Here is a 20568-nt window from a genome sequence, read left to right as displayed (position 1 = left end):
ATAGAAAAGACATATTAAAATTTAAAATATTGCGACGTAACACCAACGTAAAGCCATTGTTTTTCTCTCACTGAAAGCTACATCTGTCTGCGCAATGCGCCGATCTCTGCTCTCATCACTGCAGACACACCCCCTCTTGAAATTTCGGCATTACAAGTTTTGCAAATCGCTAACCCTGGGTCTTTCTCAGATATACTGAAATACGTCCACACCTCAGATGTGTTGCTTCAGACAAGCACGTGCATGCTGCGGTTTCTGTTTGCGTCAACATACGTGTTCCCAGCACTTTGTACGCACACACTCACCAGTATTGGGGTATATGAAAAATGAATATCATTAAAAAAAAAAAACACCGGTATTCGGTATGAAAAGGTATACCGCCCAGCCCTAATTATAACAAGTATCCGATTCTTTATCTTAAGTATCCGATTCCAGAATCGGAATCGATTTTCGATTCCCAACCCTAGCACTGACTCAGCTAAGGGGCCCCCCTAAAATGGGGGGGGGGGGGGGGGTGGATGTTCGCGATCGTTATACTACTTTACGTGGGTCCTTGCCAGGCATTTACATTAGTTAACAACATTTATTGTGATCTTAAAATTATATTTAAATGAAAATAAAATTTCACTCCTCAGGGGCCCTCCCCCCACTTGGGGCCCTGGTAATTTAGTCCCCCTTTTCACCCAACTACGACGCCCTTGGTCACCGACTTCATCGGTTTATCAATAAATTATTAAAACATTAATGCATTCTCCTTGCAGTTTTTTCCTGACACATCCATAATTATTATACAGTATCTGCCGGTGCACTGTGGCAAGCTTTTTTGCTATACATGTGCAACTAATAGTCAACTAGTTGGTTAGTAAACAATAGGGTTGCACGATTTTGAGAAAAAACCTAATTGGGGGTTTTCTGACAAATATTGCGATTGCGATGCGATTTTCGACTCTTTTGCTCCACGTTGTTCTTCGCGAATCCAAAATAAGTCCAAACAGCTGAAGTACCACCCTTCTTGTTAACCAAGTGCTCCCCTGCTTCCTCTCCCGTCACCGAAGAAGTGCCTTCGGCCATTTCTGCGCAGTTACAAGCTTTTTCTATTGGCACAATTCGAGGTACACGTTGTGTGTTAGCTCCTTCGCTGCTGACAGAAAGCCGGTGCTCTGCATACAACCTTGTTTCCATTGCCATTTCTGATTGGCCAGCAAGCCAGGAACGTGAGATTCGACCATTTTGATTGGCTAATAGGTTTGTCACTCAAATGTCAGGCGGGGGAAAAAACCTCAGCCTCCTGAGGTTAGGTTATTGCGGGAGTTAAAACCTCAATATCGATGCGATAAAGGTTAATCTTGCAGCCCTAGTAAACAAGTTGGTCAATCTGTCATCAGCACGACCGACTTGACAGCATAGGGAGGATGTGTTTGCTAGCGCTACTGACAACGTGGCATGAACTAATCTCACCAGCGTCACACTGATCAATTAAAATACTTTAACGTTCACACACAAATACGGTTAGCTAAGCACCATAACAACATGACATTCACAAAGCAGTCTGGACTGGTAGGTTTTGAGGTGCATTACAGTACCTTCAAAAATAAAAGTAATCCACTGCGTCCTCAGTGGCTCAGATGTCGGGAGAAAATGAAGACTCTTATGTTCAGAGATTGTTAACGTTACAATTGCTCGTGTGTGGAGAAAATGGAAGACGGCGTACAACCAAACAACTCGCTGAGGGCAAAAACTATGGCAATGCAGGACTGTCAGTCAGCGGCTGTGGGTGGGGCATAAACAATGTGACATCACACTGGTTTGATAATCAAAACCGCATGCCTTATGAGACTGGATTGGTTTAATGAAGATTAAAAAATAAGGAGTGGGTGGATTTTTATCATTGTAGGGTGGTTGTGTTCACACTCTGATAACACACATTTATGTCCAAACTCCATGTAAAAGCGGATTTTGCATGATAGGTGCCCTTTAAGTTCCTTGTGTAGCCTTATTTTGGTTTGAAAGTAGACTTAGGTGCTGTGAAACTAATCACAAGCTGATTTAGAAAAAGTGTAGTCTAGTAAAAACTAGTTGAATATTGTGCAAGACTGCACAAAATGTTGTTTAGCTTTGGAATTATAATTTCTTCTTTCTTTTTAAATACTATTAAAATAATAAAATATACTTATAAAACTTGATTCTTGAGAGACCTTTGGCATGTTGCTTGGCACTAGGAGCTGGTGACCAGGAGGGTTTTGGTATACAAATTATGATGTGAAGAAAATGAAATTAAACTATTGCGAGGCTTTAAATGGCAGGTTAGAATTTTTGCTAGTAGTTGACAGGTTGTATTTCCTGTGCAACATCCGCTGACTCTGTGAGATCATTGAGTTCATATCTTCTTTCTAGCTTAAAGCTTTAAAAAAAAAAAAGTGAATAACAAGTCATCTTTATTAATTCACTTTTAAAATATGTAATATGTTTTTGTCTAAAGTTGATGGACAAGAACCATGGGAACAGGGAGAGAGTGAAATCTGCTTATGACTATAATATCCTTTTTTTGTTTCTTTGTAGGATGAGAGAACAATATTGAGGATGTGAGCAGTCCCTTCACCTTTAAGAGTCGACTTCAAAATGGCGCTGGTTCTTTTTCCAGTTTCAGTATGAGGTAAATCACCCTACACATTGGTGCTGTCATAAACCTACACTATTTCTGTCACCTCTGAGAAAACATTGATATCTCGTCATAGAAAGTGATCCTCTGGTGGGCATTCAATTACAAGAAACCTCAGGTCCCTCAACAGAGAGTGAAGAAATGAAGAGCGAAAGTAGTAGTTTGAACAGATGAACGGGGCCTAGTTTTTCAAAAATACCCACTGTTTCCTGTGCAGTTTCACACATCTAAAAACCTCAGCATATGAGCAATTCTGAGAATTACCACCACATTCTTTTTATAAGGAATTAACCCCTCTTACACCTCAAGAAAGCCTAGGGGTTTCCTTTTTGAGCTCTGATGCAGTGCTATTTATAAAATGAAAGTGTCATGCATCAAATTTTATAATCATCTAGTAGTTAGTTATCTGAACTAGTCAACTAGTTGGGTCTTTAAAAAAAGCCTTATATAATTAGACTTGGGGTTATATATATCAAACGCCAATCTGACACATTTTTTAGGGTGTGTTCACACAGGATGTGTGTTGTTGAAAAACACTAACAATGCAGGGTTCTTTCTTATTTTATTTTAGTTACTCTGTTTTATAACGACGTGGCAATTTAAAATGAATGCACATGGCGTAAGATGCAGAAAAACATACATAAAGGCATACATAGAAACATGTATTCATGTTTAGTTTGGAATTATAATGCATTTGATTTTTTGAAATGGGTACAGTAAGGGGAAAAGTAACTTATAGACCTCAGTAATTGACTAATTGACCCATCCCTAATGTGTTTGTGTGTAGTGTCTAAGAGACCGAACAGAGCGGTGGATGGCCTGTGCTTATTTGGAAGATAAAAACAGGAAGTGCTCCCCACCCAGATATGAACCGTAATGAGCAGCAGAGATAGGTAAGACAGAAGAGTTTTGTACAGATCGGTGTTGGAGTTATCTCGCCAACAGAAAGCACTTCTCTTTCTGATAGAGCTGACAGGTCTGTTGTAATCTCAGTCAGACTGGGCCGCTGGGTAACAGCCGTGGCTTTTTCCTGAGAAGCCAATCTCAGAGCTCCTCCTGCACAGACAAACCCAAATACCAGCAAACACTCGCTTTATCGCTTGGCTCATGCAGGAATCTGTTGGGAAATAACGGCTGATGTTAAGAAATAACTGAAAGTCCCTGTTTTGTCGAGGTTTGGAGCAGTGTTGTTTTTGCGAGTTGGGTGATTTGCATATAGATGGTGTTTTTGTTGAACACGACTGATCCGCAAGCTTTATCGTACTAAAGTATTAAAGGGATGTGACACTGTCAGTATTATAAAGGTATCAATCATTTAGAGAGTCCTTGAACAATGCTTTGTGTATCTAGTGAGATTATTTTGGCATCGGGATCTTGTACGTTTTCCACTTCTATACCCTCATAATCACTGTGGTAAACTATTATTTGACCTGTCTGGGTCATTATCAGTCTTTCTGATTTCCTGCCAGTTTTGTTGCTGTGCATCTGCTCCATAGATGACAGGGAAGGCCAAATTGAGCTAAGTGGACTTGTCCTCTGCGCCAGCCAAGGACAAAAGACAAGGTCACATTCCTTCTCAAGATTAAACACAGCATCAGCAGTGCAGGGCTGTTGAGGTCCAGTGTTACAGTATTATAAATCATTGGAACAAAATGAACACTGAATGCAAACTTTCAGTCAGCCTTGATTTCAGAAACTGTGGATATCATTCTAAGTAACTAAGTTTTTTTTTTTTAATCAAGATTAACAGAAAAGGGAGAAATGCTTGTCTGTCATTGTTCCACAGCCTTTTTTTGACAAAGTTAAGGTCTATTTTAGACTGCCTACACAGTATTACTTCCATCCTTCTACATGGTGATTAAGGGGCCCATTCACACCAAGAATTAATTCACACAAACTGTGAAGTTTTAATATTCCTATACAGATAAGCGTGAGATTAGTCCGCTCCACAACTATAATAATATAATGTATGAATAACCATATCGACCCATACAAACATTGACAGCTAGTCAGAATCCACTCAACTTTAATGAGCTCAAGTGTTTAAAGCCACAGATGACATAACTTCAGCGCATGTTTATAATAAACGCAATGTTGTTGTGCATTGGTGTGGACACTAGTTATCATTTGAGTTAACTAAGCATTATATTTTGATTGTATAAGTCATCTACAGCCACACAGTAGCTTTGTATGAAAAAAATTGTCATTGTGTCACTGATAAATTTAATCTCATCTCGTCACCAGAACTCTCCAGTCAAATGCAGTTTGTATTTAGCTAAAACAATGCCACCTTAAAATGTGAAAAGTTTGAAAAACCTTACCGAAAATTAGATTCAAGACCTACATAAGAGTGAAAAATTCTGCATAAAAGGATAGCTCACCCAAAAATAAAAATTACCTCATTATTTGCTTACCTTCAAGATGAATACAATTGTAGTTATATTTAAAAAAAAAAATCCTGGCCCTTCCAAGCTTTATAATGGCAGAGATGGGTGGTGATATTCAAAAGTCGAATAGAAGTCCAATAAAGTCCATCATAAAAAGACATCTAGTCTAGACTAGAGCACTTTTTATGATGGATGTGTGCACTTTATTGGGCTTCTATTGGACTATTGAATATCATCACTCATTCACTGCTATTATAAAGCTTAGAAGAGCCAGCATTATTAATATTACTCTGATTGTATTCATCTGAAAGAAGTCATATACACCTTGGATGAGGGTGACTAAATCATAAGGTAATTTTATCTATCTATCGAAAACTATATCTTTAAATTTTAGTTTCCAACACAAAACTGACTTATGGCTTCAGAATACTTAATATATGCATAGAATATATGGCACAAGTCATAGAGAGGTGCCTTTTTGTCCCTTTTCATGAAATGGAAGTATAAATCACCTTACCCTTGTGTGAGAAAAAAAGCAGCTTTGACATGGCCAAATATAAACTTTCATTTTTCACAGAATAAACAAACTACAGGGTTTTTGGAACAACATGAGGGTGAGTAAATGACTGCACTGTTTTCCCATTAATTTGCCAAACTTGACCACTTTCACAACTATGACTCTAATGTGCCGTGTTTTAAAGGAACACTCCACTTTTTTTGGAAATAGGCTCATTCTCCAACTCCCCCCGAGTTAATAAGTTGATTTTTACTGTTTTGAAATTCATTCAGCCGTTCTCCTGTTCTGGCGATATCACTTTTAGCATAGCTTAGCATAAATCATTGAATCCTATTAGACCAGTAGCATCGCGTTCAAAAATGACCAACGAGTTTCCATATTTGTCCTATTTAAAACTTGACTCTTCTGTAGTTATATCGCGTACTAAGACCAGCGGAAATGTAAAGATGCGGTTTTCTAGGCCGATAAGATTAGGAACTACACTCCCATTCCGGCGTAATAGTCAAGGAAGTTTGCTGCTGTAACATGGCCGAAGCAGGCGCAGTAATATCACACAGCACATGTGCAAATGTTTACTTCCGTCAACATATCCAACGTGCATGCACAGCACAGACAGCGTTCCTCGCCATGGAGACATTTGTGAGAGACGATTTAGAAGATATTTACTTTGGTGCAGATCCTGAACCGTATCAATTTGAACCAGAATTCACTGAAGCTAAGGTTTTGGTACGCGAAAGACAAGAAAGTGTGTCTGAACTGCCCTGGACAGAAGGGATGAGGAGAGCAGATTCGCGCTGGTGGGGCTTGCCAACCCTTGCCAACTAAAAGTGAGTGCCTGTGTTGTCGCGAGTGGGACCAGGTATTGCCATCGATGGCAAGGGTGGATCTACCTGATGAGGAAGTGTCAGGTCGCAACATCCGAGGACTTGGATGCAATGCTGCATCCTGCAGTAGTAGATTTTTTTCCGGTTTGACAAAATAAACTAGAAAAAACGTCACACGCCGAGTGGACCTAATGGCCAGCTGTCGCAAGAGTAAGTTATTCCTGCAACCACTACATTATATAATATAAAGATTTTAAATGCATACTGTCAGTTTGCCTTTTCAGGCTTACATTCATGATGTACACTTTTACTCAAAACTGACTTTAAAACACCACCGACTGTTCGCAATAACTTTCTTTTGCAATCACACATGGAATTTGGTCATAGTAAATACTAAGCCAACTGTTCGCCCAAACCTAGTCGTCAGGGGTTGCATTTCACAGGTAACGTTAGCAATTAATCATGTTTCACTTACAGCCGTGGGCGATGCTCCTTGTTGTCCTGTCTGTAACGTTAGTTTGAAGATTGTTGGGATCGCCGTGTCCTTTAGACGCAGTGCTGTAGTACCGGTAAAACTATCCAAATAGTCATCTGGTTCAAAATCCTCGGAGCAAACATGCCATTTCTTGATCGTTTCTAACGGTGTTTTGAGATCCATGTTCAGAGCAGCCAGCCATTGATTCATTAGTCGAAATTGCTTTTTTTTCGTGGGAATTCTATGAAAGATGGTAGTAGATTACGTCTTCGACTTACTATCACAGCCCCTTACAATGCACATAACCATAGCTAATCACACAGGTAAATCCAGCCACTAACAATTTACCAGCTGCAACTCTGACAGCTGCAACAACCGGAATTACCCAAACTTAGCACCGGTCACATTGGAAGTTACCTAGCTGGGATCTAATTTCAGGCGCTGTGTGATATTAATGCGCCTGCTTCGGCCATGTTACAGCAGCAAACTTCCTTGACTATTACGCCGGAATGGGAGTGTAGTTCCTAATATTATCAGCCTAGAAAACCGCTGCTTTACATTTCCGCTGGTCTTAGTACACGATATAACTACAGAAGAGTCAAGTTTTAAATAGGACAAATATGGAAACTAGTTGGTCATTTTTGAACGTGATGCTACTGGTCTAATAGGATTCAATGATGTATGCTAAGCTATGCTAAAAGTGATATCGCCAGAACAAGAGAACGGCTGAATGGATTTCAAAACGGTAAAAATCAACTTATTAACTCGGGGGGAGTTGGAGAATGAGCCTATTTCCAAAAAAAGTGGAGTGTTCCTTTAAGTTTTCTCACATGGAGCCTACCTGTACTCCGTAGTTGACACATACTTGCTTAAGAAGACTAAACACGGAGTCCTCCTTTAGTGGAAACCACCTCCTCTCTCTCACAGTGTCCATTGGAAACAACTGAGAGAGGAAGTCAATATTATGATAGGAGGATGTGTTTGGGTGCCGGGGTTTGGATGTGGTCAGATCTCTGTTGTTGTTTGCATGCTGTGGGAAATCACTCTCGCGATGGACATGGCTCTCTGAATGTTGTGGTTTCTGCTGCATAGGAGCAACAGCGTCTCTCCGTTTGTGAGATAGAGAGGGTTATGTAATCCATGATATGCCAAATTCCCATTTAGTTGGAATGCTGAGAAGGCCTAGTACTTTCCTTGACAGTTGCTTGTCTTAAAAAAAAGGATGTAAGCCACAAAATAGTTAAAATAATGAAGTGCATGTCAGCACATGCAGACTATAGGAAAAACTGCAAAGCAGAAAAAAAGAGTAGAAGAAAGAAAAGCACATGGTGGGAGAGAAAGAGAGTAGAAAGCAAGACATTTTTGGATCGCACCTCCCTCACTAACTCGTTCCTGTCACGGTTTTCCCCCCATTGTGGATTGTTGTTATGGGAACGAGCAAAAATCCACTTATGGAAGGGGTAACAACGGCGTGTGTGGTTGTGAATTATGTGCATTTTAATGATGTAAGACGATCTGTTGCACACCATGAACATTTCAGGGATTTTCATGCAGTATTTTCCATCTCAAAATCTTAGTTGATTTGGCTGAAGTTGAAGGCCTTAATTCAATAATAAAGATAAATTACTGTGGTGTCTGCGATGTAGTGATCCATAGCGACACTGGCTTCGTTTCTAAGCTGCTGAATCCATGTGAATCCCCATCTCTGACGTGATTTGATTGAGAGCACGAGCCCAAAGCACACTAAAGTTGAGAATTCGAAGTCTTCTGTAGGGAAATCTCCTGTGAAACTTGAGCAACAGCGTCTGCGCTACAGCTGTGCCATAATGTACTATAAAATATTCTGCGGTCCTGGAGCATTTCAGGTCAGTTCTGTGATTAGCACACAAGCGTGGAGTAATGTCTCATGGCCGAAATGAAAATAAACAGACGATTAGGATCAGTTACTGCGAGAGCAAATCTCGACTGTCTTTTTTAATACAGACTCTGCTAACCAGACGCTGCGGTCGATTGGACTTTCTGTACATTCTGTCAAATGACAGAGTGCAGTTCTAGGCAAAATCCTTCTAGGAAAAACCGTAAATGTGGAGCACACTCTTCACTGTGGGAGAATGTTTATTCCCTCCTCTTTAGTTGTTTCTATTTCCACTTCTCTTTCTGCTACTTCTTGCTGTCTCCTTTAAAGGCGGCCTATTATGCCCCTTTTTACAATGTGTAATATAAAGCCGGGCACACACGCTACGATTTTGGCTGTCTGAGACACATTTTTAAAATCCTAATAGATTCCTCTAATCCTAGGCTAAAATCTGTAGTTAGTTTGACATGTTCACTGACAGCTGATTAATAGCTGTTGCGATCATATTTGACCTCCAACGAAATTCTGGAAGTATCAGAAGATTATGCGCACAGTCCTTCAGTGTGCATTTTTCAAGACAAGCCATTATCAGAATTAATAACACAGGTTGAGCCGCTGTTTTCAGATGGTTGTGTAGTGTTGCTTACACTATTCTTCTTAAATACCGCCGGTATTTCAGCCGTTTATATACTTTTCATAATAAGCAACATTTCAGCTCTGCGTGTAATGCAGCTTACAGCCACTGAACATAGGTTATCAAGGTATCTTGCACGCACCTCTTTTTAGCATGTCTTGACTGTCGTACAGTCTGACATTAATACCAACTGAGATTCCATAGTGTGACATGATTAGCATGTTCATACAGTCTGACAAGTACAATCCTAAAATCTAAATGGGTTTTCTGAGCGCACGTCCAAAGCATGTACACAGAAAGCGGCTGTCACACAGCGCGTGGGTCCACTTTCAAATGAACTCCGGTGTGGTTTGAATGAAATATGGACAAAAAAACGTATAAACGCACCAAAAACAGCAGGTAATGACAAGATGCGATGCTGTGCCACATTTCACGAAGGGAAAAAGTGGTGTATCCAAAACAAGATGAGCAGAGGGCAAATGTGGAGCAATAAGGAGGTAAAGTTCCTTTTATGAGCTCTTTGTGAGTTTGCAGGTGGTGAAAATTAAATCGCATACACGCAATGATCCAGCAGACGGCATATTATTCAACTTAAAGTGGCGCTAAATAGACCAATCAGTGAATGGGTACTTCGATGTCATACACCTGCAGCGAACGCATCTTTCCCTTTTGTCATTTAAACTGACCAATTAGGTTGTGAACATATCACTATGCTTTTAGGTTGGGTATCTTTAGGTTCACTGTCAAAAATACCATTGTGAACACGAAGCGGACCAGGACCAAATTTTATATTTTCCTTTTTGGCCCGGACCAAATGAACCAAACGAACAGAACTACAAGTATGAACACACCCTAAATCGATAAATCCACTGCTCTCTTGTCTCCTCTGAGGCTAGGACTCTAACTAGTGTTCTGTCAGCCAATGACAGAACAGTTTGCATACTTTGCTTGAACTTTTGGCATGGCATTAAAACTGGTACACCGTTGTCACTTGCGAAAACTACATAATGACGCCATGTATGGAAACGTGCATACGATTAAAGGGCGGTAATATTATAATAAGATCCTCTTCCTACAGTATGTCATGGGGAGAGCAAAATCGGAGCTTGTTTTTTCATATGCTTGCAGAGAAAACATGCTTGTTTTGACTTATCAAACCAAAGTTACTGGGTTGTCCTTTTTCACGTTTAATGGGTTAATAGATGCACTGGGGACCCAATTATAGCAATTAAACACCGTAAAAAAAAAAGATTTTTATGGTATATCTCATTTTAAATGCGATAGTACAGGTTTTCTTCTTTAGCCAGAAATTTAAACTGTTTTGCAAGTTCAGAGACTTTAAGTTTGACCTGACGTACAGAGCTGTTTGTTCACAAAGGTCGGAATGATGTCATTAAATGGTCTGATTTTGGGTTTTCATGAATGAAACTCACGTGAGTGGTTTTCCCGGGTACATCTTTTAGTTGTGATTGGCCCTTTGTGATGCTGTTAAGTAAGCAGAGAGCATCTCAATAAAGCGTATTGTAATACTTGTGATATTTCCCACCATTAGCCTCAGGCCATTGTGCTCAATCTTCTTAATTTGGGTTTCCCATCTCTGGTAAACAAATGAGTAAAATCAGCTTCACACAACCATGAATGCTTCTATCCATCTCACAGGTCCATTTTTCCTTATTGTCAGGGCTTTCCTCTTTATCATGTACTGGAGATTTGTGGCGTTACAGATTAGAAACTCATTTACACTAGTAATTTGCATTATATTTATGCACTTCCTTTAATACCGTCTGATGTTTTGTTCTGCTGTCTGACGGTAATCACATAAAGTGCTGCTGCTCATCCATCATTGCTAAATTACATAATTCAGTATTAGGGAATACAGGCTTTTTCTTTTTACTCAATCTTGTTTACAGGTCACGTTGTCCTTTCAGGTCACTTACGCACCCACGTGTTTACTTGTTTTCTAGAATCCAACCGGGGTATCAGCCACTCACCTTGCCAGTGAGGAATACAGTGAAGAGACCGTCCTGTGTGATAAGAGCACTACACCGGACAGCATGACCTTCAGAGAACTGGACTGAACTTGAACTGTGTTTAGGCAGCATGAAGTCAGGAACACGAGGCTCTTACCTGAGCACAGCTTCCCACTGAAGCTGAGTCACGCTGCCATCAACCTCACTTAAACCATAGCGCTGATGTCACCAGAGACGTTAAATAGGTCAGGAGCACCTGCATGTGCCACGTACTGCTCTCACAAAAGAAGATTGCGTGCTTGGTGGTAAATTGGTCTAATGGTGATAAAAGCTTAAACGGACAGTTGACATGAAAATGAAAATTACCCCATGGTTTACTCACCCTTAAGCCATCCTAGGTGTATATGACTTTCTTCTTTCAGACAAATACAGAGTTATTAAAAAAATGTCCTGGCTCTTCAAAGCCGTATAATGGAAGTGAATGGCAAAGATTTTGAAGTCCAATAAAGTGCATCCATCCATCAAAAAAAGTACTCCACACAGCTCCGGGGGGGTTAATGAAGGCCTTCTAAAGTGAATTAATGCATTTGTGTTCTGGAAAAAAAAAACTAATCTAAGCAAGCTAAGCAAGTAGTACTTACAGTGTCGTTTAAGTATGGCTGAAGAGGCAAAAAAAACGAAAGGATGAACCAAGTCACTTACGCTGGAACTGCTCAGATTGATTCAAATTTTTAAACTCTGAATCAGTTAAACCATTGCATCGCAAAATTATTCACTGTTTCAAAGTGCTCCAATCGTATCTCAAATCATTTGTCTCAGATCAGAACTTCAAATCCTGTATCGCGAATCATTTTATTTAGATCGGAATTTTGTGTATGAATCATTTAAATCAGATTAGGACCGTCGGGAATCATTTGATTTAGATCGGAACAAGTTTGTGAATAATTTAGCAAATTGAATTATTCAAATCAAATGATTTGAAATGATGGTTCACGAATCATTATTCATATCGGGACTTTGGAGCATGGATCGCGAAACATTTGATTTAGATCGGAACTTCAGAGCAGGTTCACAAATTGTTTGCTTTATATAGGAACTTCGGAGCAGGTTCGCAAATCATTGGCTTTAGATCGGAACTTCAAGGGCGGATAGAGAATCATTTGATTCAGATATAAACTTCGGTGTGGGTTTTTGAATTGTTTTCTTTAGATCGGAACTTTGTAGCATGGATCAGAAATCATTTGATTCAGACTGGAACTTCAAAGCGGGTTTGCAAATCAGTTGCTTTAGATCGGAACTTCGGAGCCCGGATTGCAAATAATTAGATTCAGAAGGTGTGGGCTTGTGAATTGTTTTCTTTAGATCGGAACTTTGTAGCATGGATCAGAAATCATTTGATTCAGACAGGAACTTCAAAGCGGGTTTGCAAATCAGTTGCTTTAGATCGGAACTTCGGAGCCCGGATTGCAAATAATTAGATTCAGATCGGAACTTTGGTGCAGGTTTGTGAATCATTTGTTTCAGATTGGGATTTTGGAGCGATTTCGTGAATATATTTTTTTCTTTTTCTTAAACAGTAGAAAACATCAAACTATTTAGACAGTACAGTTGCACAAACAAAACAAAGAAAAAAGAAAGTAAGTATACACAAATTCAAATCCCTTAAGTAAATTAACTGTGGTTTTGCTATAGTACACGTAATAATACTTCACATGTGCTTTGAATGGAGCTTACACTACTCCTAAATCCTACATCATCCGCGTTTTTGTGAATGCAAGTAGTTAGTGGAAGCTAGAGATTACCATTTATGATGTTTTAAATATGAATTTTTTTTTATTTTTTTTTTAAAGATTTATTTTTTGCCTTTATGATAGGACAGATCAGACATGACAGGAAGCGAAGTGGGAGAGAGATGGGGGGCGGGATCGGGAAAGGTCCTCGAGTCAGGATTCGAATACAGGACGCCCGGAGCGCAACAGCGCTGTATGTCGACGTGCTGCCCACAAGGCTATCGGTGCCGACATGGATATTTTTCTTAAATAATAATTAAATAATTTCTTTTTCTTCTCAATTCACTTCAGAAGGCTTTATTAACCTCCCAGAGCCATGTGGAGTACTTTTTATGACGGATTTATGCACTTTATTTGACTTCAAAATCTCAACACCCATACACTGCCATTATAAAGCTTGGAAGAGCCAGGACAAGCTTTAGACTGTATTCATCTGAAAGAAGAAAGTCATATACACCTAGGATGGCTTGAGGGTGAGGGTTAAATCAAGTAATTTTCATTTTTGATTGAACTATCCCTTTAAGTCTCCAGGTGTCTTCAGAAATAGGCCAACCAAGTATTTTTAGATAACTAATTATTGGTAAAAATTAAAATGTTCATTATTTTATATATTTATTATTATTATTATTATTATTAACAAGCATAACCGGTGTCCCTGCTCTGTTTGTCTCTTCATCTCAAGGGGGGTTTTAAAGGGTTTGTTTAAGCACAGTATGCACTGTTTAACAGTGGCGGAGCCAGAGGGGTGTCCGGGGTGGCACTGGACACCCCTGACATCCGATTGGCCACCCCGGGTGCCACCCCAAAATTTTATTTGCTACTGGCAGTACCTGATGCTGATTGACATCTCATTTGTCTAAAGAAGTTTTAGAATTTTGCCGGTAACGCTGCTTAAGCCATTTTCAAATCAAGACGAGCCAAAGACATGAGCATCAATGTAAGACGAATAATAAAACATCTTATTTTGAAATACAGTACGTTTTATAGTTTATCATAAGGTTTGTTTTCTGGGTAACGTGTATTATCCGTGGTGTAAATGAACTAGGCGCGGGTGATGAATGCACGCTCAGCGCTGCTGAGAGTTTGGCGCGATCATTAAAACGAAACCAAAACGTGCACCGCATTCAAAAGCAATTTTAATACCCCATGTTTAGAGAACGACTCCCCAATGCGCGAGAATTAGGCTACATAAAATATAGAAGCTGTTATTAAATATTAGAATGTGGGCTATAATAAATTGTTTAGTTGTCTATAGCTCTGTATAATGCTTAATAGATTCGGTCTCTATTTGCACATTGAATATTGAAAGAGTAGCCTACTTTGATTATGGCTGCATTTATTCTACACGACTAAGAAAGAACTGTGTCGTTTAGTTTTGTTATTTATAATATATTTTGTTATTCATGTAGATTGTCTAAAAATGCAGTGGTTGTCTCTAATTTAAATGGCTGGACCTATAAATGGCTTCTTGTCCCTTGCTTAAGGCATAAAATAAATATGTAAAAAAGGCTTTCAGGCTTTTCAGTCTCTTGTTACACCAGTGAGCAATGCAACTTGCGAGAGAAGCTTCTTTGCGTTAAAACTTATTAAAACCCACCGTAGGACAACAATGTCTGATGACAGGTTAAGTCACCTAGGGATTCTCAGTGTTGAGTCAAGGAGGGCACGCTCCCTCAACATGGATGAATTCGTGAAACGTTTTGCCAGTTCTCATCAGAACAGCAGAATTATGTTGTTTTAAACATACCTAGGATAAGTTTGTAAGTGATGACTAAAATTGTGTTTTTGTTTTCAAATCCGGGTTTGATGTATGCTATGTCTAATTGCAGTATTTTTTGTTTAGTAGTTTTTTCTTTATGCTAATGTTTTTGTAAATGAACTCAGCATTGTTTTTGCAAATAAAACTTTAGAATTCCTTAATTTATTATTTCAACTTTATGAGTACATTGCGTGTGTGAGGACCCCCTGAAATAGCAGTGGCCACCCCCTGGCCACCCCATGTAAAAAATTCTAGCTCCGCCACTGCTGTTTAACCCTAGAGTGAACTCATTGTATTATAATAGCATGCATATTAATCTGTGAATGCATTTTAAATCTATGATAATGTAAGGATGATAATACCCTTATGTTTTAATGCATAGGTGACTATAGCTATATAGTGACATGGTTTAAGTAGGACTAGCCATTACTCCTCCTGGGCTGAGGATTTTCTCGTGGATCCTCGGTAAAGCCCAGGTTAATGGAATTGCTTCAGATCTAGTTTTGGGGATTGAGAAGCCTCTGTTTAGATTAATGTGGGATGCTGACAGTGCTCTCTAATAACACTATGAGGGGTGGAGGTCAAAGCAGTGCACGCCCAATCTGGCTAGACTGTTTCGTCAGTGGATTCTCTCATAATCCTCTTTCTCTGACTGCAACCGTGACCATGTGACCGCCTCTGTAACAGAAACCATGAATCTCAGACAGAAGGGCTGCTAGAGGGCTTTATAAATTGTAAACAAACTAGCATGGATTATGAATGATGAAATAAATGCAAATCGGGCCTAGCCAGATAGACATTATCCAAATGTGAAGAACAGTTCTCTAAATATTTCCACCCTCTTGTTTAAATGTCATGCGTTTCCTCTTTTGCAGTGAAGAGGTTGTGTATCTGTTATCCATACCCTCTGCTGGATTCAAATTGGACTGAATTCTTTTGTAAAGTGGTCTCTCACCTCCTATCATGGGACATGTCATCTTTACTGGGTGGTCCTGTCAAAGAGGTATGGCTTTCATCGCTCGCTCTTAATGCCTCTTTCTCACAACTCGTACTGTATTATAGCGTTAAATGCAGTATTACAGGTTACACGTCCTTTAAGGGGCTCCCGGATTCAACCGGCACATGCAGCCTCTAGGTATTTGTTTTGCGACATGTACTTTATGTAAAAAGACAAGCTGTTATGTAAACATTTCTTAATTCTTTGCGGTTGTATCTTGCTTCTCAACTCATTCTCAACTCCAGCCAATTTCTTTTTTCTTATCACTTTTGCCTTTGATTTCCCTCCCCCCTCTGTGTTCTTTATCTAAGGGCAGCAGGCCAGGCACACGTGTACCAGCTCTCTGAAGAAGGCCAGTTCAGTGGAAACTAGCAAGCAAACACTCTGAAAAGGACACACGCTCCCTCAATGTCAGCAAATATTTGGTCACAACTTCAAAGGGAAGTGACTGTCGTTTGAAGCTGGGGATGAAGGCAGTATTTGAGCAGGTGAATGCGTAAGTTTGCTGTTTAAGATCAATGTGATTAACCGATTGATCAGGACTTTCTACGCCATTTATTCTAATGATGTACAGCCTTTGCTTTATTTTATAAGGCCAACATGGCTATGTATTTTTAGAGACAGGCTGTGATGTAACGTAACAACGTGCTGCTGTCACCTGCAAGGCCAGCTGTGCTGATGGCTCAGAGAAATGGACTAATGAGTGTCCTGAAGTGAATGTGATGCATTGAATGAAGTGTAATTAGAAAGATGGATTGTCACTTAAGCATTTATAGCTTCTGTTCAGCACTTCCTGTCCCTGAAGTGTTCTGAAATCACCCCTCTAGATCAGCCTCTGCGTACTGGAGTTTTTTCATGGGTCAGAAAAATAAATAGTGAAATATAGAGGTGTGCTACTTGTTCCCCCTAAAGGCTTAGTTAATAGAGAACAGTACACCAAGCACATTTGACGGGGCGTAGAAGGTCAATTGATGGCCTTTGTATGCATTATTTGTCTCTGTTTGTCTTGCTGTGCATTTAGTTCTGACATTTTGGCTTTTAAACAAATAGTTCACCCAAATTCACCACATTATATGCAGATACATAGGAATCTATACTATATGCTTATGAAATGAAAAAGGCCTTTAGCATAAAGACAAATCTTTTTATATTTATGTAGATTTAAAACACACCACCAGTCAAAAGTTTTTGAACCGCAAGATTTTTTGTTTTTTTAAAGAAGTCTTTTCTGCTCACCAAGTCTGCATTTATTTGATCCAAAGTACAGCAAAAACAGTCAAATTTTGAAATATTTTTACTATTTAAAATAACTGTTTTCTGTTTGAATATATTTTAAAATGTAATTTATTCCCGTGAACAAAGCTACATTTTTTTAGCATCATTACTCCGGTCTTCAGTGTCACATGATCCATCAGAAATCATTCTGATATGCTGATTTGCTGTTTAAGAAACATTTATTATTATTATCAATATTTTAAACAGTTGAGTAGATTTTTTTACAGGATTCTTTGATGAATAAAAAATGTAAAGATCAGCATTTAATCTGAAATAAACAGCTTTTGTAACATAATACACTATAGCAGGGGTTTTCAAACCTGTCCTGGAGCCTCCCCTGCCCTGCACATTTTGCTTGTCTCTCTCATCTAATACACCTGATTCAAATCATCAGCTCATTAGTAGAGACTGCAAGACCTGAATTGGGTGTGCCTAATAAGGGAGACATACAAAATGTGCAGGGCAGGGGAGGCTCCAGGACAGGTTTGAAAACCCCTGCACTATAGCATTCAAAAGCTTGGAGACTGTATAAATCTTTTATTTTTGAATATTTTTGAAAAAGAAATTATAGAAATTTATAGAATATTTTTATTGAGCAAGGATGCTTGATCAAAAGTGATGATAAAGACATTTACAATGTTTCAAGATTTCTATTTCCGATAAATGCTGTTCTTATGAGCTTTCTATTCATCAAAGAAACTTCTACAAAATAAGAAAATTCTACTCAGCTGTTTTCAACATACTACTACTACTACTACTAATAATAAATGTTTTTTGAGCAGCAAATCAAAATATTACACTGATTTCTGAAGGATCATGTGACTGGAGTAATGATGCTAAAAATTCAGCTTTGAAATCACAGGAATAAATTACATTTTAAAATATATTCTGAAATAGTAAAAATATTTCACAATGTTACCATTGTTGCTGTACTTTGGATCAAATAAATGCTGGCTTGGTGAGCAGTAGAGACTTCTTAAAAAATAAAAAAACATTAAAAATCTTTTGACTGGTAGTGTGTTATATTTGTAATATGTATTTAATGTTTATTTTATTAAAATTAAATATATACTAATGCTGTCTAACCAGTTACAGATTAGCATTTAAAAAATAATAACTTTATTAAACAGGGATGCATTCAGTTGATCAAAAAGAAATTAACAATGTTTCAAAAGATTCCTATTTCCAAAACTTTCATTTTTTTTTAAACTTTCTATTCAAATATATAATTTCTCCACTTTTCACAAAAAAAAACCTTTTTATGTGACACTGAAGACTGGAGTAATGATGATGAAAATTCAGCTATATCATCACAGGAATAAATTACATTTTAAAATGTCATTTGCTGTATTTTTGATCAAATAAATACAGCTTTGTTGAGCATAAGAGACTTACAAAAATCCTACAGACTTTGAGCTTTTGAGAATTGTTGTATATACAGTAATACAATAGAAAAACAATTAGCACAAGATTTGATGTGCTTGGCATTGCATTGCAGGAAAACCCACACAACTTGAGTTCTTTCCACAAAACGCACTTATCATATTACTGTCTGAAGCAATACACTGCAAAATGTTTGCAATCCATAATCAAGATTTTGCTGAATGAGGGTTCATCACGGGGTTAGCAGGGTGCCGGCGGATTCATGACTTTGTCCTTTTTCTGGCAGCCTTGATCCCTCGGGATTGCTTGACATTGCATCATTTATCTGTTCCCGTGTGTTTAGTGTAGCGAAAGTGCGTCAGAGTGAGGGAGAGCAAGGAAATCCCCTTCTGCCACGTGGGATATGAACAAAGACTCCAGTTTGGCTCAAACTTTCTCTCTTTTGCCTTGCAGCGCGAGGTCCCGCCACGCTCCACTGCCGGCATTTACACTCCGTCCTCTCTCACCGCACACCTTCCCGTGGAGATTGGCTCACTTTGTTTCCTCTAAGATGAATGTCTCTTTGAACCTCTTGTGGCATTTGAGTGAACTGCAGTTACAGATTCCAGCTCTGTGGTGATTCATCGAATGGGAACTACAGAGGAATTTGCTGCATCACAGAGCAAATCTTTTCAGGTTTTCATGTGTACACAACATTCCTTTGACGTGACCAACAAGAGTATATAAATGTCTCTTGAGAGAGATTTGTTTACTGGTTCTGTCTTTCTGTCCATCCATCATCTTAATGTCACTTTCACAGTCTCTCCACCACCGGCTCTTCATCCAGCGGTTTGTATGAATAATATATGCCACATTGCTTTGCCGTCATTAAAGGTGACCTTGGTTAATTATTGATCAGGTCAGATGATTACAGGCCTGACCTCTGTATGTTCTCGTCTGCCGCTCGGCTCAGTTTTCATGTCTGTGCTCTTCCTCTTAGTATTCCTGGAGACCCTCTTATGATGAATTACCATCTATTGTTATTGCTGAGGGAGTGTTGGCGCCTTTACAGAGATGTGAAATGTAAAATTACAAATGTAACAGCCCCCTTTCCCCAACGCCTAAACTATTACTTTGTTTTTAATGAAATATGTAAGGGGTAATGTATAGTCAACTGGTCATTATCACTAAATAAACCCTGACAGGATGATCAGGTTGAGCCCCTGAAGGGGTTTTTGTTTTGTTACAGTGACCAGCTGACTCTAAAATTTCCTGCTTATTGCCGTTACTTGTCAAATAAATACATAAATTGACTTGAAATATTGTTTTGTGTTTTTATTATGTTTGTGAGAAAACCATATGATTAAAGGTGTATTGAACTAACACTGCTATATATGAAATAATACAGTTTAGTGGCTATTATTCAAACATATTTGACCACTGAATATTGTGATTGACCAATCAGAATCAAGCAGAGAACAATAAAATGGGATTCTTTTTTAGTTAGCCTTTTATATTTATGCAATTAAACATCATATTTGTAACATTTTATTACAATTAAATATTATACACTACCATTTAAAAATGTGGGGTCAGTTAAAAAGGTTTTTAACTTTAAACAGTCTCTTAGAAATACATGCTGTTTATTAAAGAATCTTTAAAAAAATGATTTTCCATAAATGTCATAAGTTTTAAAAAATAAAAAAATGTATTATTAATAATGATATATTGTTAATCTATTAATATAAAAATATTGAAAAAATAAGCAGTATTCTCTGCTCTCAAACGCTGGGGGCGTGTTGGCTGTCGACAATGAAACCACGCCCACTCGCGGGAAAGTTGTCGCCTTTCTCAACTGTCAAATACCGCTACAACCTGAGTGAATAGATGCTCCCTTTAGCAGCTTAATTGGATTTACACAGCCATACAACAGGTAATATGCATTTTCGTGACGAGACATAGCTGTCTAGCAAACTAACGGTAATGACAGTAACTCGCGTTTGAGCAGGCCATAGATATGTTTGGGTAGATGGCACATTTGATACGTTCACGTGTCCGCCATCT

General features: G+C 38.7%; 1 long non-coding RNA gene across 8 annotated transcripts in view; it reads left to right on the top strand.

Moving 5' to 3' along the window:
- Positions 1 to 19824, top strand: part of LOC141344649 (uncharacterized) — a 79946-nt gene extending 60122 nt beyond the window's left edge. For 3 of the 8 annotated variants that reach the window (XR_012356818.1, XR_012356821.1, XR_012356822.1), the window contains 6 exons: positions 2560 to 2653; positions 3447 to 3552; positions 11316 to 11566; positions 15746 to 15873; positions 16179 to 16355; positions 18979 to 19824. This is a non-coding gene — a long non-coding RNA (uncharacterized lncRNA). The remainder of the gene's footprint in view (positions 1 to 2559; positions 2654 to 3446; positions 3553 to 11315; positions 11567 to 15745; positions 15874 to 16178; positions 16356 to 18978) is intronic. The other 5 variants (XR_012356816.1, XR_012356819.1, XR_012356820.1 and 2 more) reach the window with 3 other exon arrangements.
- Positions 19825 to 20568: the final 744 nt, after the last annotated feature.

The sequence above is a fragment of the Garra rufa genome, chromosome 10 (assembly GCF_049309525.1).
Source record: "Garra rufa chromosome 10, GarRuf1.0, whole genome shotgun sequence".
Classification (NCBI taxonomy): domain Eukaryota; kingdom Metazoa; phylum Chordata; class Actinopteri; order Cypriniformes; family Cyprinidae; genus Garra; species Garra rufa.
This window is presented reverse-complemented; position numbering and strand designations above follow the sequence as displayed.